Genomic DNA, 15,982 nt, shown 5'->3' with positions numbered 1-15,982 from the left:
AAAACTGTGATTTATCCATATTTATACTGCATGGTTAATGGAAACACAACTCTAATTTGTGTAGTTTACCTGGCACACAGACAAATAAACACAATAACTCAACACTATTATCATCTGTATACCATCTGTATGTGAACAGTAAAATAATTTTGCAGGTACATAAATGAATAATGATTTATATCAATAGTGTGAATATTAATAAAATTCATTTCTGAGCTCAGCTAGTAAAAACACAAACTTATTTTAAGCATCAAAACACCTTGGGTTTGTAACAAATGAATACTGATGTTCTCTTTGATGTTCTCACTTGCATGGATATTGTGTTATATTGAGTACTGAGAAGTTTATCAGATTTGTGAATAATAATGTATTTTTCTAGGACAAGCATTGGTTAGCGCCATCGGCATACACATTTCTCGAGCGCATATTAAGCAAAACAAAATAATGTTTACCAGTATTTCTGTTTGAATCCTTAATAATGGACAATGTTCTCTTTAGATAATAGTGGTTGCAATTGCAGGCGGTTCTTGGCTGATGTTTCTAGAAGGTTCAGTATATTACCATGCGCCACGTGGTCCCTCACGTTTTTCATTTCCCCACTAAAAGTCAGCGATTAATCTGATTAGTAATCTATCAGCTGAAGGTTCTGCCTCCTGGCTTTAATGGTCAAAGCCAAAGCCTGGTCTGAATTATTAACAGTTCCATTCCTGGAGACCGGGGACCATTTATCAGGAAACAGAGAGACAAACTGAAATAAAGAGACAGGTTGGGCAAAGTGGAGACTAACAAACAGGAGGGATTGTGGATAGAACACACAATTAGAGGAAGATATAATTCTCATAGCTTTAAGGAGGAGACAGGGAAAATGTTTACTAATAGTGTTGGTGTTGGAAGTACTTTAACCAAATATTTTTTTACATTTTATACTAGTCGTTCTTAACCCTAGACTGGAACGCAAATGTGACATTTTTCTGATATCACAAAAATGTTTAGCGAATAATGACTTTTTGATCTGCTATATAATGATATAAGCATGAGTAAATAATAACAGAATTGTAACATTACATTATTGTTTTAAGAGAAAATGCTTCAGGCAGGCTCCGTAGGTTAGGTTTTAGGACATAACATATCTATGCTTAAACCTCATGTAGGCTATATAAAACATGATCCTAAATCTAATCTTTAGCTTAAATGTTTTTCTGGTCAGGAGTGTCTCTGAGAGCATTTACAAACAACAAGAAGTCTGTCTGTGAAGAACAATCCCGCTTTAAGGACAAAAATCACATTGTAAAGCAAACAGCTGACACTCGGCTGATGTTTTTCATGCACACACATATTAATTTGCATAGTTATCTAAATAGGTAGATATTACAAACTCCTATTCATTTTATATAGAGCTTAATATAATACTGTGCACTAACCTAACAAAATACGTGCATTAGGAATTAACAAACATTGAATTACTATAGTAAAGCCTGGAGTATATTTTGTTGTTTTACGCATACAAGGACGCTTGTGCATTGGGACAAATTGGAATACCTTTCTGGTCTACATAATGGATACGTCTGTACGTGCACGGGTGATTCTCACGAAATCCAGTGTCCATTCTCATGAAATCCCTGTCCAGCATCAGAATAAAAAAAAACTTGAAGCCAATTTTTTTTTTTGCATATATAAGATTAAGGTCTGAACTTACTATAACCATTATTTTTCGAGGATTTAAAAATATTTCCTATATAATTATTTAATTTTTTTAGATTATAAAAAATTATCATTACCGCAATATGATATTACATTATATGTATGCATTTACAAACTCATGTTTCGGTAATGAGAACTAAAAAGTTGTCTAGGTACTATGGTGACAAACAAAATTAAAACTTTTATCTGGAGAGAAAAAATAAGAACTGCTTACCTGTTAGCCATCTTGAGTATCACAGTCAATTATGTCCCTTCCAACTAATGTTAGTTTCTTGAGGGCTTAAACAATAATTGAAAATTGTTGCGGAGGATGAAAAAATTTCTTGGACACATTTATATTCCTTTTTATTGTCTCTACATTTACCAATGATCACCAAATACCACATGTTTCTGTATTGTAAATGTTTATAGTATAACATGCACTGAAGCTTTTTATTTTTTTAGATTTTTTAATTATAAATATTTCAATGTCAAAGAACCTAAATCCAGTCATGGACACGTTGCGGTAATGATTATTTTTTCTTTAAATGTGGAAAAAACAACAAAATTGGTTTATTTGATGTCATATGAAATCATGTGCAAAATAGTACATGAAGAGATGTTTGTAACTCTATGCTTCTTATTTTGATACTCTTACTTCACATTTACTTTTTGAGCAAAATGTTTTATGACACCTCATAAGTCTAATTTCATGAGAATCACCCGCATGTACGACATATGCAGACACACAAATCACAACAAGCACACAAAGGCTGTCGCTTAATGTGTTATTTAGCCAAATGGGTATATACTGGCATCAGGCAGTTTCTACATTGTTATTCTTTTTTACCCTCAAGTTCATATATCCAAGCTGAAACTCACTCTCACCACAGTGTGTATTGATTTTATTGCAGTGTAACTTCATGCTTGGATAGTTAGATTAGCTTCATTTTAAATGAGCTGTGTTTGATGGATTTGCTCATCAAAATGCCAATTGACATCCACCAGCCAAAGCAGAATGAACTACGGTTATGCTCCCTGCAGTGTACAGGCATAAACACAATGTAATGTTCATGTGTGTATGTGTGAATTCAGTGCTGTTTTTACAGAAGCAGACCAGCATATAGGAAGCTGGCAGCTTTTTCAAAACAAGCTACTTCATCCCAACACGGCAAGATAAGCAATGTGTTTGTATTTTGCCATGGTTTGTTTTGTCTATTCTTCCCGTGTACCATAATACAAATAGTTTGAGCTTATTTGCAATGCCTTTAGCTCGCACCCCTTCTGTGTCCCCCTTGGTTAGCGTGTTTGCGGTGGGGGGTTGTGAGTGGGTGAGTTGAGCAAGAGCCTATGCATGAACACGCTATAACTCACTAGCGGTTAGAGGGGCTAACTGTGGTCAGAATGTGATAGCCTTGCACAAATGTTTTCCGGGAAATGCAGTCAATCCTCGCAGCCTTATCAGGGGTTTTAAAAGATGCAGGGGTATGGAATTCCAGGACTGGTTAATTGAATCCGTGATTTGGTCACGCTGACGGATTCCACGGTTAGATTATTTTTTGTATGGCACCTATACTTTATTCATACATGGCAGTACTTATTGTGCATAAAGCACAAATGGCTTTCATGACTTTCTTGTTGTTTTTGACGACAACGGGTTAATGAGTTAAAAAATTGTGCTTTGCGTTCTTTCTCCATGCACAGATGGGAGTGCAGTTCCCAAGCAGAAACATCTGGTCCTGTTTAGAGCTATGCAGTGTGTGTTTATATGAGAGTATTTTTTTAAAGCATGAGTAGGATTTTTTCTTCACAACAGTTTGAGCTCTGAATCTTCCTCTGTTGCGGGTCACTGACCGGTTTACATCTCCTGCCAACATGAGTCACCTACAAACCAGCGGTTATTTGTCTGCAAACCTCTAACACAGCCAGATCCAAATATACTTATGTCCATTTTTTTTTCTCTCTCCCTTTCTCTCTCTTAGCTAAACGAAGACATTTAGTTTTTGGAGGTGTTCCCTTGTGAGTGAAAAACAGGACCGTATATAGCCTGACTCCCCTACTGGCCGTCTGCTGAAAAGACAACAGTGAGTACTGAGTTCACCCTCTCTCTCTATTTACAGCGTACGAGGTTTCCTGCCTGTCATCATGGAAACGCCAGTTCATATTTCCTCTCTTCGTCATGGCAGACAAAATCAATTTTAGACACCGCAGTTTACAGAGACGCAGCATCGGTTAGAGATCAGCAGAACTAACAGACGCAGATCAACCTGTCAGGGCTGATGCAACCCGCGCAAGCCGGATCGCATCCGTGGAATGCGTCGCTAAGGAAACGTGACCGATGCCTGTCAGTCACATAGGAGCTGCGTATCTGAGATTAGTTTTTACGGTGCCGCTTAGAGCGACCAGACGTTCCTATAAAATTGGAGCATTGCGATTTTATGCACCGTGTCCCAATTAGTTTGATTCCTATCAATAAACATTTTAAACTGACACCAGAGTAATTCATGCTGTTTCTATCATAACAGCCAGCAGCAGTGCAATATGTAGCATTCGTAGTGGGTGGGTTACTTTCAGAAATGTTCATCTTGAAATTATACTCTTTAAGTCGGCAAAACTTTTGCTTTGTGTGAGATTTAAAGGTCCCGTTCTTTCTGTGTTTTTGAAGCTTTGATTGTTTTACAGCATGCAATATAACGCATTATTTTCCACATAGTTTACTTTTCTGTGTACCGCTGCTTTCACTGTCCTAAAACGGGTTGATGTCTTCCTTGTTCTATGAAGTCCCTCCTTCAGAAATACGTATCGAGTTCTGATTGTGTAGCTTGTTTAGTGTGTTGTGATTCGACAGCTTGCTGTTAGCTTAGCTGGCGACTGATGTATTCCTGTGGGCGGAGCTTAGACAAAAACTCTACTATTGACGTCATTAAAGCAGGAAGTAGAGGGCTGTAGGCTTTGAAAGGGGACTTCTGTTAAAGAAAATATATCGCCTGGCAGTGAACTTTGAGCTTTTTCATTTTACAGGTATTATTTATGCTATTATAGCAACATTACACACTAACTAGGGTTTAAAAAATGGGATCTGGAAGAATGTGACCTTTAATATAAATTGTTGTCATTGGTCAAATGTATCTAAACCATTGTAATAATTCAGTCTCTGTAAAGTCAGATATTTGTGTTCTGAGTTTGTCACACCACAGAAAAATGTGATATTGACCACCCCGCTGTCAGCACTAAAGCCACACCCACTTGTAAGCTGCCATCTCTCAACTTAAATCAAATCAAATACCAATGCAACCTGAATGGATGCTTGCGATTGTTTTAGGGGCGGGGCTATGCACAGTGGCTCAAATGCATCATCGAGCCACCATTTTAAGACCGCCTAAAAATCAGAAATTATAAAAAACTGATTAATGATCTAATTCTGCAATTCAGTACTACATTGTTTACAGTCTTTGTAACACGTTTCAGCTAACATTTGTAACATTTATAATGTGTTTAGAAACTTTAATATGCATTTGTTGTTTTCAGACCATTGTGAATTAACAGTAACATTACCCTATATATTAGGGTGGTCCTTATTTTTCAACTTAAAAGTTCATGCTCTCACCCCACCATTATGTTTGGATAAAAAAAATTGGGCACAATTTTTTTCAATATTAAAGGAACAGTATGTAGGATTGTGGCCAAAACTGGTATTGCAATCACAAAACATGTGGCTAAAGCTGGTACTGCAATCACACAGCTGGTGGCCAATATACAAAACGACAACATAAACATCAGTTGAGGGCTGCAACTCCACTTTTTCAATGATAATATCCTGGTTATACCACTGTTGTCAGTGATATAAGTATTTGAAATGAAAATTATTTCTTAATGTCTAGTGACATTTCAGGGCCATTTAATGATTAATTGATATAAATTTCTTACATACTGTTCCTTTATTATGTGATACTTTGTGCTAGCATGTATAATTGTTTAATAATATATACTTATGGCAGCAATGGACTTATTTGACCATGCTCCATGCAATTAAAACTCCTGTTTTAGTTGTGATATGTCTTTCAAAGCAGGAAAGCTTCAATGTGAATGAAGCACAATAGACAATATACACGGAGACAATGGCTGAAGCAACACGAAGCAAGTCCACTATATGGTTACTCGGATCAGAAGAGACTGAAATAACTGGAACAAAGTTACCCTCCAAGAAGTTTTATGTGTGTTGTGCGTTTTTTTGCAAAAATATGTGATTTTGGAAAAATTCAAAGGCTTTGAGCAACCTCTAGATATTGTAGGAACAATTCAAAATTTTGCACAGTGTGGTTTTATTGATATCCTAACACCATTTAGAGGTGAGAGTTGAACATTAAAAAAAGACACATTATAAGGACCACCCTACTATATACACTATATAAGGGTTGCCAATTTCTATACATATACATAGAGGAACACATGATACATTTTGCTGTAACATGAAAAGGTTGTTTTTCTGGTCACACAGTTGGCTTTGTCTAAAACTGTCATGCCCTCACATCATTTGGGCAGCACCATTGTCCATTGACTCTCTCTTTCTCTTCTGCTGTTCTTTGTGAGCAGAAACAACAATGTAAGCCCTCTCATTCTAGATTTCTCTCTGTCCATCTCTTTTGTCCTGGAATCCACATTTCGAGTCCAAGGCCACAGAGGATACCTCATGGTGCTATTCACTTGAATTGCTTTACTGTTTATTTATTCTCTGCGTGTTCTGTATAATCTGATTCAGAGTTGAGCAGGTGAGGACGGTCGCACCTGGTTAGGCTGGTACGTTTCGAAAGGTCAGATGAGGATGCTTACCGAAAATTAGTTTTTGCTTTCGTTTGGGGAAACGTCAAAATAGTTTTTTTTTTCGAATAGTTTAGCTAAATTGAAATTTCCATGTAAATGTATTCCATGGCCTTTTCCAAATATTTCGATTGGATAGTTGTCAACATTAAATGAAAATTGTGCCTGTATTTAATATGTTTTACATTTTTGATATTAGTATTACATTAACATTAATTCCCTGGGATTTGCACTCATAACTAGTGCAGACATATTTTTACGCTCATCCTCATGCCCTGTTGTAGTGTGTTGGGATCAGTACTCACCCTGTACAAGAGCAAAATCTCAACCAAAAAATAATACATTTTAGAGCAATCATCTAGAACAGTACTTGAGGTGGGCAGACAATTGTTAGGCTATCTATGTGCAGTTTATTGAGCATGAACAAGCAATATCAGACTATCCACTTATCCTAAAATTATATAAATGAATAACTGTATTATAATGAAGTGTCTTAAAGCCATAGCACATCACTATTCTGGAACTATTAGGATTTTAGCATTCACTTATGGGTGGAGTTTAATGGCTCTATATAGGATTCATACAAACAGTACCTTTACTTCACCTCAAGTCCACAGCCACCCATCAGTATCTGCATTTTGCATCGGCTCCCCGGTACTCCAAGAGGGATGCACTCGGGTGCACAAAAATAGCTCGGGGTTAAACTCTCTTTTTCGCCAGGAGATTGGCACTCCAATCACTTCCCGGTTCCTGGTCTGCTTGCCTAACCACTAGTTTCTCTAGTTATTTCAGTGTGTTTAATGTGTGCGGGTGCATGTGTGTGTTTGTCCCCTGGGGCCAGTTTGAGATCTGAGCTTCAGTGCCCTGAGACTAACAGGCAGGAGGAAGCAGATGGCTCCAAGGAGGGGTGACCCTGTAGCAGCTCTCTGACTCTGACAGAATTATATTCTCCTGTGTCACACATGCCTCGCTTCTGTAATCCTTATAGATACCCAGACACACACACACACGCTCACACTGATATTTTCTGTATCTCTGTAATCCATATGGCTGCTCCTCCTCCTGTCTTGCAATAACAGCCAGTGATGGGTAACCATGGGATTACGCTCAGTCACAGTGACACACTGACTTTAAATTATATAGACTGCATTGAGCAAACCCACACATACCCACAACGACTGAGAACGAAGCAAGGACAGACTTGGAGATTGAGAGCTCATTAAAGATCTCAGAGATGTTAAATTTCTTCATGCCGTCAAGAGTCGGCGCCATATTTAATGTGACACGGGATGGTGAGGAATGGAAGTACAGTTCGTTCAATATTTCACAATGTAACTAGGTGCCAGTCGTACATGTGACAAACATTGGCGATATGTCTTGCCACAGATTTCACAGTGGACAAATAGCTTTTCTTAGGGTTTAACTGGAAAACAAAAATAGAAAACAATTTGACAGCAGTATTGAGCACTGGTACTTCAGTTGTGCACAGCCTTGTTTTCATTCGTACCAACTTAAAAATAATGTATATTGAATGGATAATGAAAAGCTTACCCTAATGAAATATCCAGCTGGTTTAAGCCAATCCTCCCAGCCTGGCAAAGGTGGTCAAGCTGGTGGGTCAGCTGGTCGTCCAGCTAGACCAGTTTACAGGGTTTCCACGGGTTCTTGAAAATTTGTGAATCTGGTGAGAAAAATCCTCTGGGAAGTTTTTGAAAATATACATACAAAGATACAGGTCATTGAAAGTGCTTGCAAGAAGTTTTCTGAAAAAAATACATATTATTTCCTATGTAGTGTTGGATAATATCATAATAATTCTAAACTTTTTAAGCACAAGTGCTAAACTGTTCACTTAAAATGCTTATATCTTCTGTATGCAAATGTTGATTCATACCAAAATGCTTTTTTGCATAGTTGTGTTTGACACATAAAAACGTCTCAGGTTACGCATTTAACTGTTGTTCCCTGAGAAGGGAACGAGACGCTGCGTCTCCCTTGCTATACTTCCTGCATACCTGTATGCCGTCTTTGCCAATATTTCAGATAGCGATAAACTTCCTGGGTCCCGCGTCACCCTGTCTTTGTCGTTAAGCCTCACCATTGGTTGAATTTGATATACACATTCACACTTACCACTGGAGGCGTCCCCAAAGTGTCACCGCAGTGACGCAGTGCGAGTTCCCTCTAGAGGGGACTATAACAATGTATCTTAAAAGGTAACTCGATGTAACTTTGCTCTCACTTGAAATGTGTCCCCACATTTAGTCCTTGAATGTGTGGGTACTGGATCTGGAAAGTCCTTGAAAGGTCCTTGATTTTGAAGTTATCTAAGGTGTGGGAACCCTGAGCTTAAAAGTGACCAAAACACAGTCATACCAGCTTGCTACCCCAACAATACCTGCTAAAACCAAGCTGGGAAACCAGCTAAAACCAGCTTATGCTGGTCTTAGCTGGATTTTTCAGTAGGGTAGAGTAGCGTGAATTCTTATGTGCGTATGTGAAATAATTAAGAAGCCATCCAACATTGAGGAGTAGCGTCTAGGGGTACATCTACACAACAACAATGAACTAAAAACGGAAAAGTTTGCCTCAGTGATTTTGGGGTACAGATGACAATGTTGGTATGACATTTAAAGGTGCAGTGTGTAACTTTTAGAAGGATCTCTTAACAGAAATGCAATATAATGTGCATAACTATATTATCAGTGGTTTATTAAGACCTTACATAATGAACTGTATTGTGTTGTGTTGTACACCACGGGTCTTTTCACATGGAAGTCGTCGTCTTGTTTCTACAGTAGACCTGATTGGACAAACGACAGAGTGCGTTTCGTTCCTACGTTGTCTCAGACAACGACATGTTTGTCCTGTGGTGGCTCTACCATAGCTTCTCGTTGCATTTCAAAATTGAGGTTGGTTACAATTTGCAGTCTCACTGCTAGATGCTGCTAAAAAACCCGTACTGTACCTTCAAGTCTGTACTGATGAGTAGTCTATTTGCAATCCCCTGTACATGGCTTGAGATGGGGCTAATTGCTACGGTCAATGCTGTAATTTATTTTCCAACTAAACTCATTAAGAATTCCTGCAAAAACCTTCTCATGATCTGACTGAAATATAATCAAGATCCTCTTGCAATCTCACCGAAACATCAATTGAGAACTCTAGCACCCATAACTGGCCAGCATGTTTATGCGCAAAAGTAATTATGGGCTGTAGCCGGTATCGTCTGGAAGGTGGTGAGTGAAAAGCTTTCTCACGGTCAATTGTTATTCCACAACAGTGCAGCATTAAGTGAGGTATTGATCTTCTGATGTGATGCATCCGTCGGGATTCACCCACTGCTGATCCAGGATCAGGTCTGTCCGTCCTAGATGCCTTTCACCCGTGTCCTTTGATGCATTCACAACCACCACAGTGAGAGACGGCATCTGCTATGCGTTGGCTTGTGTATCAATCTAATCCTGGCCAGAAAACAACAATCAGGACTGAACCGTTTTTCAACTTTGATCCTACCTGAATATGTGTTTGGCCCCAAACCTTACCGAGCTATTAGTGTCTGATCCGTTTCCAAGCTTTGTGAACCTTTCTCACTTTCATTTTTCACCCTTTACTTTGATGTGTATACAGCCCCCAGTTGTGGTTTGTTACATTACCCTTTTCTCCAAAAATACTGTACCAAACATCCAGTCTCTTAAGAAGAAAACATATGCACACAACTTACGCAATCTTGTGTGCTTGTGTATGCATCGGGCCATGAGGGAAGCGCTAACTCATCCTCCTGTTCAATCTCGCCTCAGCTAAAGGACTTGAAAAGCAGCCAAAAGAAGATAAATGCAATGCATTTAGCTGAAATCAAAACCCCACGCCCCTTCCAAGGGATACCATGATGCTCAGCTCTGACTGGTCTTCTGAATGCTGTGGAAAGGATTGAGATGCCATTACTGATTTCTGCAGTGTGAGATAGCAGGAATGATACCACATATTGAGCTGTATGGATAGATAAGACTGGTGAAATGCTCTGCGTTTAGCTACCAAACACACAACCTTAGAGAGTTTTCTAAGACCTGCTGAACTACCTCAGAGTGATCAATTATTCATTTTCTATTATGTAACTAATCAATCATTCATCATTTTAAAGTGTGTTTCAGATCATCCAGTCTGTTATTCTGTTTAAACAAAAAAAATGCCATTGAAAGGCTATTTTACACAGTACACTTTGCAATAACCACAAGTTTCCAGACAATTTACAATGGTCAGGTGACAATGGTAACCATGGGTTCACACTAGGGATGTTAAGAATTAAATCGATAAAACTTCACGATTGTCGAAAAAGCAAGTGTGTGTGGCGCCTGCGCAAAGCACATACACAGGGTGTGAAAAATATAAACAAGCGGGCAGAAGTTAAACTAGCCATGATCACAAACGATGCTCGATGACAAACACACACCTGGGCTTTTTAACCTCATTCGAGACGAGGCTGGCTGCTGACGCAACGAAATGGCATTCGCAGTGGATCTGAGGGGGTCCGATGCCAAAAATGCAAATACGGTTAGAATACTGACAGCAAAGACCCTATTCAGGGAAGCCGGCAAGAATAGCATAGCAACGGTGCTAACGCTGCTTTACACAGGGAAGTTTTTAATGAACAGATTAAAATTTAATCTTAAATTCTGGCAAGAAACTAAAATGTTAACTGTAACTGACTGTCGTTACACTCTGAACGGCCGCAACATATATATCATTGATCATTTATCATAATTGACTGGCTGAGGCGCTACACGCTAAACGGGTTTTCTAATGGAAGGTTGAAATCTTCATAAATAAGCATCGTTGCTGAAAGTACGCCGCAGCTGAGGTGACAATGGGTGACAAAAGTGCCCTTCGTGTGTCTTTCTTGGATATAATTGCAACAAGCGGTGTATCAATGACTTGGAAAGTGAGGTGAACAACTAGAAAAATAACACTTGATGATAATGAAACTTTTATTTTGTCATGGACGCACAGACTTTCATCCGACTGTGCGGAGTGCACGTTATGAGGCGGAGTTAAACGGTGTTTATTAGTCATTATATTTCATTACGAGATTAAATTGATGATTTTTATCAAAACACCAACTACATTGACTCAATTTACAATCCCACTAGCATGTTATTTAGACAAAATAAAATCTGTTAATTTGCTTGAAGCTTGCATTTTTACGCACACTTTTATGTCATTGGCTAAATGCTACTGCTGTAAAGGCTTATTGCACTATTACTGTTAACGATTATTCGATTGATTGATCGTTAATTTAAACGATCATCGAATATGGGAAATTGCATAAATTGACATCCCTAGTTCACACCAGCTGCGTTTGAGGTGTCAAATTCACGTCTACCGTGTCTAGTTTGCCTCTTGAACATTTTGAGTTTACTTGCTTTATTCACGCATGAAAGACGCACGTAAAATTCTAGTTATCAAACATTCACACGAAAATTCATGGGAGGGGCTTCTGCGACTCTGTTCGCTTTCTGTAATCACGTCACTACTACATCAAGCTCCTGATTGGTTAACGCGGCACGTTTTCCGCCAAAGTTCACATTTTTCAATTCCCGCAGCAACGTTAAATTCATGCAAACTAGACGCTATACTATTAATAGAATGTGCTTTGGTGGGCAACTCACAGACGGGCACCATGTTGGAGACCACTGCTGTATATAGTACACATTTTACACAGAAACATTAGTGTAGTTTTTGATACCCTTTAGCTATGGTTTGAACTAAGGTCATTTACTTGTTGTTTATTTAGCTTGTTATCAGAAATAAAGTACTTTAAAAGGACTCTGTTGTTATTGATTCTGTGCCAAAGCTTAACGAAAGAGTTACTTTTGTTTCACCAAGGCCGTTTGTTTATGTTGTTATTGCTGCAACCATCTATAGTTTGATTAGGTAGTTAATTTACGTTTTAATAAAATACTTTTTTTTACTAGCAATAACTTGTAATATAGAATAGAATTTGAACACAAATCGATTCATTTAGAGATATATGAACACTAACATGGCAATAAACACCTCGCCACCTATTACGTACTGTGAAAAATGCCCCTAGCAAACATTAACAAAGGAGTAGATGAGACTCAGAATAGCTGACGGAAGCTTGTGATTAATGTGCATGTTAGACGCGGAGAAGTGGCTTTTATTCACAAAGGGTTTTGGCCTTTTGTGCGAGACATTCGCACCCTCTCATCTGATAATTGTACGATAGAGATGCGGTGAATCACTCTTAACAGTTGCCCTCTTATCTTTCCTCTGTCTGTCTTTTCCTCACAACATGCAAGAGCACTCGCAATCACGTTCATCCACACACATTCCTGTCAGCCCTCTGGCCCTATTTGACATGGTCTCACCAGGCCATCTCATGCCAGGATCATTTCAAAGTCTGAATGAAAGGGGCATCCAAACAGTGATGCAGATGATCCTTCGCTCCTCTGCTGCTCTCATAGACGCTGCGTTTATGCCCCCGGGTCACATTACAATATTCATAGAGCCGGGGTGTACTGTATATGTGAGCGAGGCCGCACATTTTCGATCTGTTTAATATAATGTTACATTTTTCAGCAGGTAAAGTGTGATGTGTCTGTTTCTGATTCTACTTTAATAACTCCTCAAGTCCGTGGATAAATGTGGCTCAGGGGCATTTGTGTTATTCATATTTCACTCCAAACTGTTTTTCCTTGAGGTAAAGTATGTATATCAGACCTCTATAGTGCTATTTCTGGGATTGATATCTGATCGACCCAGATTTTTTCTATGGGTAGCCAGAATAAAACATAGCATTCTACTTTTAGATTTAGCCCTGCTGCTTACGTGTCCAAAAGTATTGGCAGAAGATCAATTCATTCTGTTTTGGGCGTAACTAGACCTCGAGATAGTGCCAACCCTCTTTTTGAACTTTGAAAGTTGTTTTACGTTACAGATAAAAGAGTTTTGAGGGTTTTAAATGAGTTTAATTCAAGTTAATTAGACAGGCTTTAACTTCATCTCACAAAATAACAGGCTCTTATTATGCAAGAGTTTTGTAAATATATTATTTAGTAAATATATTTTGTATAAAATTTGCATTCTTTTCGATATAAAATTAATCTCAAAATGATTATTTACGTGAAATAAAATGCAACATGCATAGCTTGAGTTTTAAATGATGTCATGTTAGATCAAGTGTCTTTTTGACATGGAAATTATTGTTTATTGGATGCAGGTCGGTAAAGACGAAGCTGATGGTTTTTGTTTAGACTGGTTATGGCTGTCATCATCTGACATTATGAATGAGGAAGAAGTTTATTTTCTGCTGATTGTTACACGATGGCAAGCAGGTAGACCGTCTGTCAGACTATCTGTTTCTCATCATGTAAACATGAAAGATGCGTCACCTCTCGTCTTGGTGTTATTATGTGCACATTGTGCAAAGTCACATTTACATGCTTTACTGGTGTTAAGTTGTCATACCAATAAAGTGAAAAGATTAGATATGGGATTAATAAATAATTCTATTATAGTTGTATAGATGCATGTTAACACATAAATCATGCATATTTTGTTTATTGTATCTGTGAGGGTTTTTTACTAACATGCAATGGCTTTTATCAAAAGCGACTCACAAGTGCATTTAAGGAAGATTTTATCAAGTTTTTTGTGTTTCCTGGCAATCAAATCCTTGACCCATGTGTTGCTAGCGCCATGCTCTAACAGTTCAGATGGAGAAACAGCCTAAGGGTCGAATCTAAATTATTGGCTTCCTATTCCACGGAGAGAGAAAAACAAACAATAATCACAGTAGTAGTTTGAAACTTTACAAGTCAATTTTTGTTCCTTCGTAGCGTTGGGAAACCCTGAAGTAACACAGTTGCACATCTGACATTTTAATGAGAAAATATAATTGCCTTTACAGTGTGCCACAGAAGAGTTCGTAACACGCTGCTCTCCCTGCGAGTTCAACAGACCCGTTTCGTTTCATCCAGTGGTCCCTCCTCGCCTGAGGGGGTGTTGTGGAAGATTTGGGCCTTTGATCTGTTGATAGGACAGGAGCTCTAGAGATCTGAGTTTTTCTCAAGGTCTAAATGTGCTTCTATCCCCTCCTCCTTACTATAATTAACTTTGGACCCAGATGACTTACATTCATGGGACTCATAAGTCCGTCTTAACTACTTGGAAAAAGATTCTGGAGATTACACTGTGTAATTTTTTGCATTTTATTTACCATCTAAAATCTGTACCTTATTTTACCTTAGAGACACTTAGTAAAGTCTCAATGTCTCATTCTGCTCCTGGTTCAACAGTGGTGGATTGAGAGGCATCACCTATGTCCACAAACAGCCTAAAAAGCCTTTATTTCTAACCACTACGCAAGCTTCTTCAGTTTCTTCTGTTTGCTATTTTTACTTCTCATCGATCCGTGGCTCATATTTTTCGGTCTCCCCGTGCCAACTAAACCCTCTTTGTGTTTCATTATATTCAGATTTCAGGCCACTTGAATGATTTCAAAACATCTCCGTCTCCATTCGCATTGAAAACAAGCTCTCTGTTGCGCGTGTCGCAAGAGCTGATGGATACGAGACCCCTCTGGGGAGAGCTGTATCTGAAGACCGTAAATGATGTTGGTGGTTTTGGGATACGGGCATCCCAGGCTCGTATCTGTGTCTGTCTAATGTACGCACGGAGCTTCAGTGTTTCTGCGGTGAGTTTTGTGTTACAGAGATATGGTTGCAGAGTTGTAGCCATTATAAATTGAGTTGTCCTAAAATCGCTGGGTGTGTTTGGACGGGCGATGTGTGTGTGTATGTGTGTATATGATGTCTGGTGCCACTACTAAATTCCCAGACGTGACCAAGCACTGTCTCAATACTTTATGTATTGATTCAATTTAGATGATTCTCTCTCTCTCTCTCTTGCTCTCTCTCTCTCTCTCTCTCTCTCTCGCATACCCGCACAGACACGCACAAACAAACACACATGTGTCAGGCAGAAGAGTAATGGCCTCTCCCTGCCTCTTGCTCACACTAATGAGAATCTCAAATCTGACAAGTGAAGTGCATTTATCTCTCTCTCTCACGCGCACACACACACTTTTAATGACACCAAATCAAGACTGTTAAACACACACACAAACACACTTTGTTTCTTGCACACGGACACATTTAAATCTTCTCCATTACTCCTGATTTGTTGCTCGGGTATGTGTAGTCAAACATCGAACTATAGCACTGTGAACTAACCGGGTGCACTGGGACAGGTTTTGAGCTAATTGTCTGGCCTTTGTGAAAGTGAAATACTTTGGCAGCCACATTACACCCAATCGAAACGCATTTGAGGTTGTATTTGGTACCAATGAGCACTGTAGTTGGACCAAAATTGAATTAAGGGCCTAATGAATTGAAAATTTAGAGTTTTGTTGCTTTTGTTCCACGCATTTTCAACTTTGATGCTAATGCGGTCCTAAATATTG

At 38.7% G+C, this 15,982-nt stretch overlaps 1 protein-coding gene across 3 annotated transcripts in view; it reads left to right on the top strand.

Annotated features, from left to right (window-relative positions):
* sema6cb (semaphorin 6Cb) overlaps positions 1–15,982 on the top strand; it is a 141,220-nt gene that overhangs the window by 54,722 nt on the left and 70,516 nt on the right. For all 3 annotated transcript variants that reach the window (XM_065245416.2, XM_065245415.2, XM_065245414.2), the window contains exon 3: positions 3,663–3,764. The gene's annotated coding sequence lies outside the window, so the exon portion shown is untranslated. The remainder of the gene's footprint in view (positions 1–3,662; positions 3,765–15,982) is intronic.

Source organism: Paramisgurnus dabryanus, chromosome 13 (assembly GCF_030506205.2).
Source record: "Paramisgurnus dabryanus chromosome 13, PD_genome_1.1, whole genome shotgun sequence".
In the NCBI taxonomy this organism is placed as follows: domain Eukaryota; kingdom Metazoa; phylum Chordata; class Actinopteri; order Cypriniformes; family Cobitidae; genus Paramisgurnus; species Paramisgurnus dabryanus.
This window is presented reverse-complemented; position numbering and strand designations above follow the sequence as displayed.